The sequence below is a fragment of the Dreissena polymorpha genome, chromosome 6, assembly GCF_020536995.1.
Source record: "Dreissena polymorpha isolate Duluth1 chromosome 6, UMN_Dpol_1.0, whole genome shotgun sequence".
Taxonomy (NCBI): domain Eukaryota; kingdom Metazoa; phylum Mollusca; class Bivalvia; order Myida; family Dreissenidae; genus Dreissena; species Dreissena polymorpha.
This window is the reverse complement of record NC_068360.1, coordinates 6589072-6602933: the sequence shown is the minus strand read 5'-3', so window position 1 is coordinate 6602933 and position 13862 is coordinate 6589072.

Below are 13862 nucleotides of genomic sequence, written 5' to 3'. Positions count from 1 at the left end.
TCTACAAGAGCCGGGACGGAAGCATCCACGGGGTCCTTTATAAGGAGTATAATAATTGGCTTAGTCTACCATGGTCATAGACATAACAATTACAAACGTTTCTACTTTGGAAGTATAATATCATTAACTACTGTCCATTATCCAGGTGCAATGAAGACGAAGGATTAGTGGTCATTTAAGGGATTAGAGTGCGTTTCACTAAGCTGCGTGCGCAAATAATTTCCGTAAATATTTGCGTACGCAAATCTTGTTCTCAAAAACGCGTTTCACTAAACAGCGTTAATTAACGCAGTGCGTAAATTCTGTCGTAAATTTACGCCAGATATGTACTTCGCGTAAATCAGAAAAATTGGCGTAACGCCGATCTATCTTGGATGACAGTTTGTTTTATTTAAAATTTTACCCGACGTCGGGCCCGGGAAGGAATCGAGTTGAGATCGAAACAAGATCGGACGATCAACGCACGGGTATTGCCCGTCGATTGCCCGACATCGGATTCATTGAACGTGTATCGGCAACAGTAAAGGTATTTCCCAGAGGCATATACATCGGCCGGCGACCGTCTGATTGCCGGAGTGCCTCCGCACGCTGCCCGACGGACGCCGGACGATGCTAGTTATGATACACGTACAATGAATCCGATGTCGGGCGCACGCAGGGCGATAACCGTTCGTTGATCGTCCTATCTTTTTTCGATCTAAACTCCATTCCTTCCCGGACCCGATGTCGGATAAAATTTAAAGTGAGACTTCAAATTAATCCGGACGCCGCCCGATGCTACAAATTTGCCCGGTGTCCATGCGATTATCGGCCGGTCGCCAGCACGATGAGCGGAAAAATACGTCTGCCGCTGATCGGACGGTGATCGGTGTCTACTTGTGACTGAGGTATAAGCGAAAAGGAAATCGTTGAAAGGTATCGTCTGTCGCGGGAGGGTATTATATAGGAGTTACATATAAAAAAACAAGTATTAGAAGGAATCTTTCATACACAGCTAATTCGAATAATACTACGAGCACGTGCACAGCATGTTGAACACAATGAAAAAATACAAAATACTTCGCAAACATCGAAAAACGTAGTAGTGAACAACAAACTGTACACAAATTAGTAGTTAATGGCGTAGAAATAACACACACAACACAAATACTAGAAGAACAACTTTTATTTTTCGAAACCCTCTATAAACGAAAACATGTTGAAAATAACACTCTTTTATAAAATACACATCATGCTCTAAATCAAGAGGAAAAACTACTGTGAGATTGATTACTTAATGATTATGAATATGGATTAGCACTCAATGAAATGCAAAATAACAAAAGTCCAGGATCTGATGGCAGCACAATCGAATTCTATAAAATATTCTGGAATGATATTAAAACACTTTTTATTAATTAACTGAACTATTCGTTTAACAACGAAAACTTAACTACGCTACAAAAACAAGGTATAATATCACTCATTCCAAAACCTGGTAAAGAACTTAGAATCCTTATCAAACTTGCGCCCGATTAATTTACTGAACAATGATTATAAAATTGCAACTAAAAGTATATCAAATAGAATTAAAAAAATATTACCATCAATCATTTCAAGATCTCAATCTGGTTTCATTAAAGGACGTTACATTGGTAAAAACGTACGTCTGATACAAGAATGCATAAATTATTTCAACCAACCGAACAATTCTGGCCTAATTTTCTTTGCAGACTTCGAAAAGGCTTTGAGTCTCTAGACCATTCGTTTACGTTCTCTTAGTAAAACTTTCTTATACCGATATTAACAGTATAAATATAACTAATGGCTTTTTCTCAAACAGTTTTAACATCGAACGAGGGGTAAGGCAAGGATGTCCACTCTCATCCTCACTATTTATTATATGCATCGAGTATCTATCAAACTATATTCAATTAAATAAACGTATAAAGGGAATATCGCTTAAACCTGACGAAGAAATTAAACAGTCCCTTTTTGCTGACGTTGCAGCATATTTTTAAATGACAGTGGTGACTCATTCAATAATCTATACAATCGCTAACCATTTCTGGTAAAAAAGGTGACTAAATAAGGTGAGTTATATTTATTTCATCAGTGAACTCAAACTAATAATATGATACAGCAACATAATGTTTATTGACAAATATCTAAAGCTCGACAAATACCGTCTATTTTAACCGTAGCTTACTTGCCAAATGTATAGAGTTATTATTATGAATTATTATTTGGAATGGCATCGGGTCTTAAACTAAACAAAAGTAAATGCACTGTGCTACGAGTAGGTAACTTTAAACAAAGTAATATTCATCTTAAAAAAAGAAATGAAATTCAACTGGACATCAGATGAAGCAACAACGTTAGGCATAACATTTACAAACAATGAAAATGAAACAATTCTAAAAAAACATATTGCCTAAATTAAAAAAGAAAATGTTTAAAATCATGGCAGCATCGTTAACTTACACTCATCGGAAAAACACCGTGTTGAAAACATTTGCACTCCCTTAATTAATTTATACACTAACAGTTCTCCCAAACCCACCAAACGATATTATTGAAGACATTAAATCAGAAATATTTAATTTCATATGGGACGGAAAACCTGATAAAATTAAGCGAACTCAATTAATTCAATCAGTAGAATATGGAGGTATCAGACTAGCGGATATAGATTCATTCCTGAATGCAATCAAATGCAGTTGGGTTAAAAGATATTAAGATAATACAAATACAAGTTAACGGAAATTATTCAACCAGAAAATTCTTAAAACATATGGTGACTCATTACTTTTTGAATGTATTATCGACAATTATATATTAGATGAAATTTCAAACAAAAACATATTTCTATCGAATTTTCTATCGGCATGGTGTAAAGTTATTCATAATTTAGAAAACAAAATAAACAATAAAGTCATTCTATGGAACAATAAAGACATAACTACTAACCATAAAACGTTTTTCTATAAATTTGTTCGAACGAAACATAAAATATGTAGATCAATTGTACGACTACAGAATAACCGACTTCTATTCTTTTGATAACTTATGCTACATTTTCGGAATACCCACAAGTTTTTTCCTGATGTACTACACATTGATCAAAAGTATACCAATACATATTAAAGCTGTTACCACTATAAATAATACACCATGTACTAAAAAACATTCGTAGAAAACATGATTGCCAAACAAACTAACACAACAAAATATTGTACACACTAACACGAACAAAATATTGTACACACTTCAAATTAAAACCCCTGACGAAATCTCTAAAGCTCAAACTAAATGGAAAAACATTGTTAGAGAAAAAGAATTTAATTGGAAACAAATATGTGTCATTCCATATAGATCAACTACTGATAGCACACTGAGAAATTTAAATACATCCAGAGAATCATAGCTACAAATAAATATCTGTTTAAGTGCAACCTATCCACACAAATCTATGTGATATGTGAAGTGAATATATTGAAATAATAGAACACCTTTTCTGGGAGTGTAAACATACTCAATCTCTATGGAATCAATTGATAATCTTTCTAAAGAAACAACAATTAAATGTTAAATTATCTCTCTCAGACATCAGTTTAGGGGTGCATGCCTTCAAAATACAAGATGTTAATAACGTTGTGAATTACATAATTATATAAATAAAATATTTTATATTCAGTATGAAATACAGAAAACAAACGCCGACAATGAACTGTTTTATCAATTATTTAAAACAGAAGATTCAAATAGAAAAAGCAAAAGCCCTAAACAACAATACACTTCATATATTTGAACAAAAATGGTACATTAAACTTTCATAAACAAGTCCAGTATGCTTTCTATCCACTTTATGCAATTCATCCTTATTCTTCTTAACTATTCTGTTGTTTTACTTTTTAAACACTTATAAACCTCTTTTTTAATTAAAAGGAAAGCACAAGTTCAAAAAATTATATATTAGCATATCTTGTATAACATGTTTGAACATTATTGGTGCTCATGGTATCACTATGTTTTATTATCATATACATGTATACAGTGTACAGTATGTTTTATATTGAATAAAAAATAGATTTTCGGTAAGGAGGGACTTCCTTGTAACTTAAATACCATAAAATCGGGAAGTGTCGTCCCTGATTAGCCTGTGCGGACTTCACAGGCTAATCTGGATGACACTTTACGCACATGCATTATTGATAAGCCCAGTTCTCTCAGAACAAGGCTCAATTGATTGAAACGATATTTGCAATAAAACCACTTTGCAGATTGATACGAATGACATGTAGTGTTGTATTGTGGTCCCCTACAACATTTGTCAATATAATGCGACTTGGGTAAAATTATCTTATTTGTCTATATTTAAAACTCTATAACACTTGTATACAACTTTAAGTCCTTGATATCTGGTATGCGTTATGCAACATCGTATAGTAATCATCCACCAAAACAGCTTACAATGAAGCTCTAGACACTATATAATGAGAAACATTATTGTACTTAACAAGTTTTTTATATCATAACACCAACTACAAACATTTAATATTAAAACAGCGATCACAGTCTCGGGACGGTTATAATAATTATGGATCACGGGGAGTATAATTCGTTTTAAGGACTAGCCGTACCTCACACTAGACCATTGCCTCGGAACGCTCGATGCAAAGCAAGTTGGTTTTAAACCGGATGTAAGACTTGCCGTACCTCACACTAAACCATTGCCTCGGAACGATCGATGTAAATCACAAGGGGTTTAATTCGGTTTAAGAGATAGCTGACCTCACATTAAACCCGTTATTCATCACAAACCAAACGCATGTCGCAAATGGGTTATCCAAATATAAATATAAAGATATAATATGAAAAAAATGAATGTCATAGCGTCACGCGCAAATTGAAAAAATATTGTTCGTCCAGATAACAAAAATGTATTTTCTGTTATCGGAAACATTTGCTTCAAAGCTTTAGCATTGGTTTAACGTTTCAGCTGAACCGAGGGTAACTTTTTTATCTATATATACATCAAGCAAAACAAATGTTAAAACTCGCCCCATTAAACTATTGACTTCACCAAACGTGTAAACAGCCAGGAGATGAGGTCGTAAATTAAAAAGTTATATAAAATATCTGCATAAACTGAAAGAAAGGATTGTATTTACAATGTAATATCATAATACTATAATAACCTTCTTCTTTTAACAATTTCTTCAAACTTTAACGTTGATGTCATTATTAGCCTTGGGAGCATTACTCTCCATACTCTACAATGCAACTTCTCATAAAATATGTCAGCCTAGTGCACTGTAATTGCAGACGAGACATTCATGGCCAATATTGCCCTCTAGTAGATGTTGTTTTCGCGTATCACGACACATTTTATCGGTATAAATATTATGTTCACATGCGCGATAGATTAATAATAAGAATGTCCTAGAGAGATGGCTTTTTTCTGGGGAACGGTTCTGTGCGAATGCCAGCATAGCAAGCGTATTTTTATATAGCAAACATTTCCAGGAAATATAACATAAAAGAAATGTTGTTATTGTTATCTACCTTTGTTACAGGACACTAACTATAAAAATTAAATGCTTAAAACTGGTATTTACTATTTTGAATGTCAGAACCAGCATTACCATAAAAAGCATTACACAAATTAAGGACCTTACATTGGCAATAAAAGTGCGATTGAATATGCCATTACCTTTAACGTTTTTACAGTTCGTATCCATTATAATCTTTATGATACCTATCTACGTTATTCTATGCTCTAGATATTAGATGTTTAAACATGTTTAACCAAAATATTTCAACACCGTTCCGTTTAGTGCGTGTTTTGTCATAAAACTAAATGTGTTTTCATTGAAAACATGTTTTGTTATCAGAAGATCTACACCGCATTTCAATATAAATAGCTAGTCAGAATTTTGCTGAGTTAAATGCATGTTTGCAATTTGTAATGTGAGTTTTGATTTTTTTCTGGAAGATATAGTTTATTATTAGAATATTGTATTTGTATTAGATGAATGTTGTTTCAAAATCTGTAAACAAGGAATATAAGAGCATTCATGTGGAAACAAGTACTGAGATGAAATGTGTGCCTTAAAAAACATTTACCTAACACCGTACGAACAAAACTTTTTTTGATGAATGACCCCATGCCAGTTCTTATGCTTAGATCTCCCTTAAAGAAAAATAAGTTTGTTTTCACTTAAATTTCATTATTACACAGATAATTGTAAAATAACGTGCACCACATGCTAATTGTTTTAGGACTTCAGCTTAATGATCTAACCTGTCACAGGTGTTAGTTCAACAGATTCATAAAGCTTGACTGCATTATAATTTTATCAATACAATAGAAACAAATTAAAAAATGATAACCATGTGGGGTCAGCATACTTCATCAAAAGGTATTAATCAGATTAACAGTCATTAATATTCTCTCTCTGAAGGACGTTTCTTGTTTGATTTATTGATTTATACATTTATGCATTTTTTTAGCAGTAACATAAAAAACCAAGCTATATAATATGGATCTTTTACACCCATTATTGCCGCTTCTTCCTGTTTTGCGCGATGATGATCTGAAATATTAACTTTATGATGCTTTATTCTAAACTCTTTTTCTAAAAAGAAGGGATATAGTTGACAAATGTTTGTTATTTCATTTCATCGTTCCTCAAAAAGGTTGTAACTATGTTGCTCTTGTTTCTTTCCTACCATTGAGCTATTAAATGGTAATTAAATCCAATGCGTTTTAATTCCTTTTTAATTATTGTTTAATTTTAGTTGCACTGTTATGTGGTTAAATTTTATGTACACTTATATATATCATGAATATTACTGGGCCAAGTGTGACGTTTAGCGCTCTAAAACCGGTTAAAACACTCAATGCTTTGCATTGACCGTTCCAAGGCGGTATCCCCAGGAAGATTTCATGTAAACATATATTAGCTGATTTGTGTACATGGTTGATGGTTGAATGAGAAACGGATGCATCGCATTTACAAATTGTGAGATAACAAAGCTTTGTACTCAGCCTTCATTGATTTGTGCTAGTATGCTTATCCTAATGTCACCAATTGTCATAAGGCAAAACACACACACTAGATTAGGAAATGTCTTTATAAGAATTTAGAACAACACATGCAAGCTAAAAAATTATTAATTCCTATACTTGAGAACTTTAGGATATAATGAATCTATTAGTGTTTATCCCCTTTTAACATATTGTATTATACCCATTACTACAGCCTTAATTTCTTATTTCGTATCCCAATCTGCGTAAACCTCATTAAACGGATACTCATAAGGAACATCAAACCATGTACAAAACAAAGTCATGAACGATTATTTTTTTTTAAAATAACACGAGTAAAGACCAACATGAAGCCTCCGAACCATTAACAAGCACTAAATGGCTTGTAAAGCTGTAATTTACTGGCAGGTTTACGCTAATACGTTTGTCTGTGACTTTCGCAGTGAATAGTTGTTAATACAGTCCAATACCTTCAGAGCAAATGATCTCACAAAGGTCGATTGAACAGTCACGAGATTGCGTTCAGCCGATTACCGATTTTAAAGAGAAAGCAGACCTTAAAAATGCGCATATTCCGGTGCGATCGAATGCGGTAATATTTCGGTTACTAGCGTTGAAGATCTGATGCAGATTCTTTGACAAAGAGGTTTAATTATTTTAAATGATCAAAACAATAAAATGTGAATTACGTAACGATTATTGGAGAAATGTGAATTATTGATAACATTTGTGGGATCTAAAGTTGAATTTAGCATATATGAGTATTAATCAAGTTAGGCTATGTGTAGTGTGTATTATGGTTGTCAGTATTAAAGATTCTTACAATATATTCCGTATGTTAAGATTTAGTGTATATTCATGCTAAAATATTTGTGCAATAAATAAACTCAAACGGTTGACAGGATGTAACTGATAAAAAGCAGTGTTCATACAATTTAAGGAAAATAATGAATAACTATGCATAAATATGTGAAAAATTATATACAACTAGAGTTATTTTAAAATATAGTGTGCGTATTTAATCAATTATATCAAGGATAGTCATTTTGCACAACCGCCAATCTTAGATTAAAACACGTATTACGATCAATAAATATCAGTTTTAAAGCTGTTATTTCATATACGTAATGATATCAATGCTATATTAAAACAATTAGGTTTCATATTCTTTTGGACGTATTTTATCATACATATTAATAAAGCTTAATTCATTGAATACAGGGCAGGTACATAAAAAGAGATGCAAGCAGAAAAAAAGCTATGTTCTCTATAGGATAAAATATTCTACAGATGATACACGGCGAACACAATTTCCGTTACAAAAACTCTTATTCGGAGTTAAAACCTTTTTATATTTGTTAATATACGTTAACAAATTTAATAAAATCCTGCCGATTTGGACAAATTATAATACAAATGAGTATATTTATTTAAACCGAATGACACAATAACAAAATTGAATTCGATAACATATTTCTTATTTTTCAATTTTGAAATGGAAGAAAAATGTTGGAAGTTAATCGTGCATTAAAAAAAACATTACGCATGAACTTTTAATTTTTGAATTTTACGTTTTCGTTCATTTATATGCATTCACTTTAATATTAGTCACCTTTCATAGTTAACACATGTTCATGCATTTAGAAACAGTTCTGCCGTGTCGTTGACATTATAAATATATTTGTAACGCGAAAAATAAAAATAATAATTTGCATACGTGTGTTTAAGTTCTATGTTTTCGAATATTTGTTTACTTACTAATAACTTTAAAAACATGTCTCCTTATCGTTTCAATAGTGCAATGAAAGTATTGATGTAGTTTCCCATTCATGCATTACATTGTGGCATGTATTGCACAGGATCAATATATTGCATCGTATAATCGCATAAGGAATAAGTTTTGTTGGTAATTAAGTGTTTAGATAAAACTGAAGTTCGGCTAGCTCTCGAACCGGCATTAACCTTCCGTTCTATTTGTATGGAATGATTCCACGGATTCAAGGATTATTTATTTTTATATTTAATGTTTCATAAAAGTAGATGGTATGAACAAGAATTCGTCTCTTGATATAGTCGTAGTTGCAATAATCCAACACCTCCGTGTCGCTGGGAATTGCAACCGGTTACAGCATATTTCGTGTCAAGTCTCCCGCCCAGAATCTGGGCAGTTCTTTAAGAGGTCATATTAGCAACATATACTATTATAAATAAATAAACAAAAACAGAAAACATATCAAGAATGCGCAAATTAAAACCACTTACGTGATGTGGTGTACTCGCATGGTGATAATATAAATTCAAAGTTTCAAACACGTCAAACGTTCATAAAAATGTGTAAGTTTTTGTAGTGGAAAAAGCCGAGTACTCCGATTTCAAAAATACGCTATTGATTATCCGGAATCCCCCACGAGATAGGCATCTTGTATAATCAATCAATCGTAATACACCGACTTTCTAAGGCTTTCGCTTTGATAACGTTTTTTGTCAACTTTTTGTTTTGAGCATTAATCCACAAACAACACGCAAATTAATATCATTGGTGTTAACATGTATTGTGTTTGTAACGCTAATTTAGGTTGAGAGAATTCAATTTTATAAACACACTAGAGACTTATTCTTTTTACATTGAATTTGGTTTAATCAGGAAGAACGCTGAGCTGTTCGTATGTGTCACAAAAAAGCAAGAACGAGATAAATAATGGTTGCCTGAGTCGGATAGTACAATGTTTTTTTTAATGACTTATGTCTTTTACGAGATAGATTTGTATTTATAAAATCAAAATATAATCGCAAATGTGTTTTAAGACAAACAATACCTTCTAATGTTTTACTTATTATCGTACATGCATTGGGAAACTATTCAAACCAGTTAAGGAATGCCCCCCCCCCCCCCCCCACCCCCACCTACCCAATATCATATAATATTTGGATACACTTGACGATAATGTAGCTTCCTCGAAATCACTTGAATTTTCGGTGAACATATTTCTCGCATATTTTGTGAATACTCGTGCAAAGTAATATTTGATTGTAACAGACGCACGCTGACGCACACATAACTTCAATATGCTAAGACGACATATTCAAATAAATAAATGCGTGTTAGTGTAAAATCACCATTCATTTAAAAAGTACTTCGACAAGTCAATACGTGAATACACATGCCACCTCATTTTAATACAAACACATATACATATATGACATAAAAACGAAATTGTTAACACATGATTTTGATTTATGATTATCAAGGATCGAAGATTAATTTGAAATGTATTTTTAAGTAAGGAATGTTATTGTTATTGTTTGAACATAAGAAAAACGTTATGTTTAAATAAATTATACTAATAGTTTCATTGTTCCACACAATGAACTAGTCATTTTAAGACATAACTAACACATTTAACGTAATTTTATGACAAAATTTAATTTATTCCACTTTTACAACGAATTCGGTTGAATAAAGCCCCGTTGATTAAATTTCTGCTATAAACCACGCCGGGTGCCGAATCGTGATTACTTTTTTCCCACGCACCTTGTCACATTTATTTTTCCGTAGAGATATCGAAAGTGAATTGTGTGTGGTGTTAGGCTACGTTATTAACAAATGTAGTTCCTTGTATATAACAACGAAATTATATATTAATGTTATAAAACTTTTACATTTGCAATTCAATATAAATAAAATTGTAATAAATAACGCACGACTTTTTGTCACTGAACGATATTCTGATTTAAAAAGGATTACTTGATCAGCGGTTATTTTTTGAACGCGGAGTAATACACTGACCTTGGTTACACTACAGTCATTATCAAAGTACGACAAACACTCATGAAAACGTATTGTGTTTAAATAAAAAGGTTTACTGAATAAAAATTGGGATTAAAATAGAATAATATATTAGTGTTGATTATAGACCATGTTTATCATGCTCAACACGAAAACGAAAAAGCACTCGCCATGGCTCGTGCTTCTTGTTTTCTAAACACTAAGCACAAGCTGCGTGCCATATACATCATAAAGGCATAACGACTGCTAAAATTGAATGGTCTGAGAATGGTTTAATTGTTAAGTGTTGTTTTACGAAGCCTATCATAATGGATTATCTTAGCAAATGATCAAACTAGTTTTGTCTGATACACATTACAAAACAAATCGAGAAAGCAGGGACTAAGTGGAAGGTAGAAAGGAGCAAACGCATTGTCAATAAGAGACACATGGGGCACTTGCGTTGTTATACTTACTGAACGGTTAAGGTGTTACTTTTTTGTATATGTTAGAATCAAGTTGCATGGTTTTACAATTATTGTTAAATATATAAATAGAGGATATTATATTGGTTCATGTCAGTGAAAGATCGTTTGTTATTTCACGAGTGATCATAGAAAACGAGAGATAATATTATTTTTCTATGATCACAAGTGAAATAACAAACGATCGGACACTGACGTGAACACATTTTCTGATTCTTGTATGACCCTTTTTCAAGAAAATAATAAACAGCTGTTTCCCTTTCTCCCGTGGCGTGCCTCAATACATGTTAATACATAAAATGACGTCATTTTACGAAATTCTACGGTTAAACTCTTGCACAATTTAAATAAACGATGAAAAAAGCATCAAAGAAAAATTTGATTCGATGGAATATCTTGTTTAATTCACTCGTGCTCATAAAAAATATATATATATCTTGAGGTAAATCTTGATATGATTATCTAAAAATAGAAAAAAAAGTAGTTCCGAAAATTTAATATTTTCACCGGTAAAAAATAACAATTTGTTTATTTTCATGCTTTTGTTTCACTGCAGAAATATCCTATGTTATCATTAGGTATAAAAGAAAGGTTTTTCTTTCATATCACATTAAGTGTGTTTCTATATAAATAAATATATATATGAGGAGAGTAACTGTTCATGAGTCTAAAATTAGGGGAAAATTGTTGTCAAAATAACCTTTAAATAGGTATATCGATTTTGATCAAAGGGGCCTTGGTATCGTATGCATTATAAAAAAATAATCGTGTATAATTCTAACGTTTTAAACACATTCATCGCTGACGTAAACTATAATGAATATAAAGAAACATAAGTATGCAACTGTTTCTAATCCTGGCGCGGTAAACATTTAACAAAAAATCTTTAATGCAAGAATTAGTCGCATTTGATTTCAGATCGCTAAGTATCTTACATCTATCAAGTTAAGGAATTAATTTACTTCTTAAAATACTAACAATCTGTAAATTAGCTTTATACAGATTAACATACAAAATCTGGTCCAAGTGCATGCAACACAGTAATCTACAAACAATTAAATTAGTCAACGCCTGCCATTTTATCGGAGCGTAAAATATTTACCCAACTATAACCAGTAAACTCTTTGTAAGTATATAAGTCAATTACTGAACAAGTTTTCAGATGTGTGGATTGGAAGTCAACCTAATATATTGAAACGTTCATGGTATAAAGATGGAGCAATTCTCTCAGTACTCTACACAAGTCCTAATCATATTATGCCTTCTAGGACTAGTCATTATTCAGCTTTTTTATTATTATAAGGAAATCTCAGACACCATCAATTATTTTCTGCTCGTAAATCTTACAATTAAAAAGATTTCCACAGAACGCGAAACATATGGTACCAAAGATGTGAAAATACGCATCGTGGCGACTCATCAAAGTTTAATTTCAACGACTTTTAACCATGTGGCAACGATATAAAAACGCATTGTCGATTATTAATAACGTTCTGCGCAACGATATGACTGGACTGATGTCTTAATATCGAACGTCTGAGAAGCGATTAGACTTACTGTGTTACGTTATAGCGAATTTCTGAGCAATGACATAACTATTTTGGAAAATAGCCCTGAACACAACCATGCGTTGATAACGCACAAAATGAGGATTATTGGATACAATAACAGTTAACATTGAAACATTAGCATAATTCTTATACCTGAAAATAATGAGCACATATATGGTGTTCGCACTTTATTTACACGAACTGAATTACAGAGCGAAAGGTTGCAGCTTACGAAAAACCTTGAAATTGTTTCTTTTAGATAATGAACACAACCATTGATTGGACTTCAAAAACTAAACGTTATGTTGAGAATATAAATATCCAAGTTTAAGCGCATAAACATCATCTAATATAATTAATAGCATTGCCGAAAAAAATCACTGTAATGTCAAAACAAATATGTAATCGCGTACATGCCATCGAGGGCTTGCACAGAGATTTTCTTATGAAATTTAATTATACAAACCTATTCAGTTTGCAGTATTTTGTATGACAACTGATTATTTGATAAACCCATCTGAAAGTATATAAAGTGAACGTGGAACAGAAAGGAAAATAAATGCAAGAAAACTTTGTAAACGAATATCATCACTGTCATTATATAAATGTTCAACATCAACTGATTAAATAAGCAATTTTTTACATTGTGACAATGTTTGATTAAACAAGACAACACATATTGTCTAAGATTATCATTTTGAAGGCCAAACAAGCTCATGTATAATACATTTGAAACATGTAATTGCAGGCATGAATTTGATTCCAAAACTTTGCACAACAACATTTTAACAAATAAAACAATCTATACTTTTAGTCTAGGTGCAAAGTCCATTCAGTTATTGTCTAATCTGTATTGGTCAAAGCATCCACCAGAAACGAGGTTCAATCAATCTTAAATACATGCGTATTGCACCGTTTAGTTTCTCTGAATCTAAGTTAATGCTATTCGGAATCCTGTAATTATTGGTATTGAATAAATCGATATGTCCGAAACATGAACTCATTCTTTATAAGCACAATGATTCCAA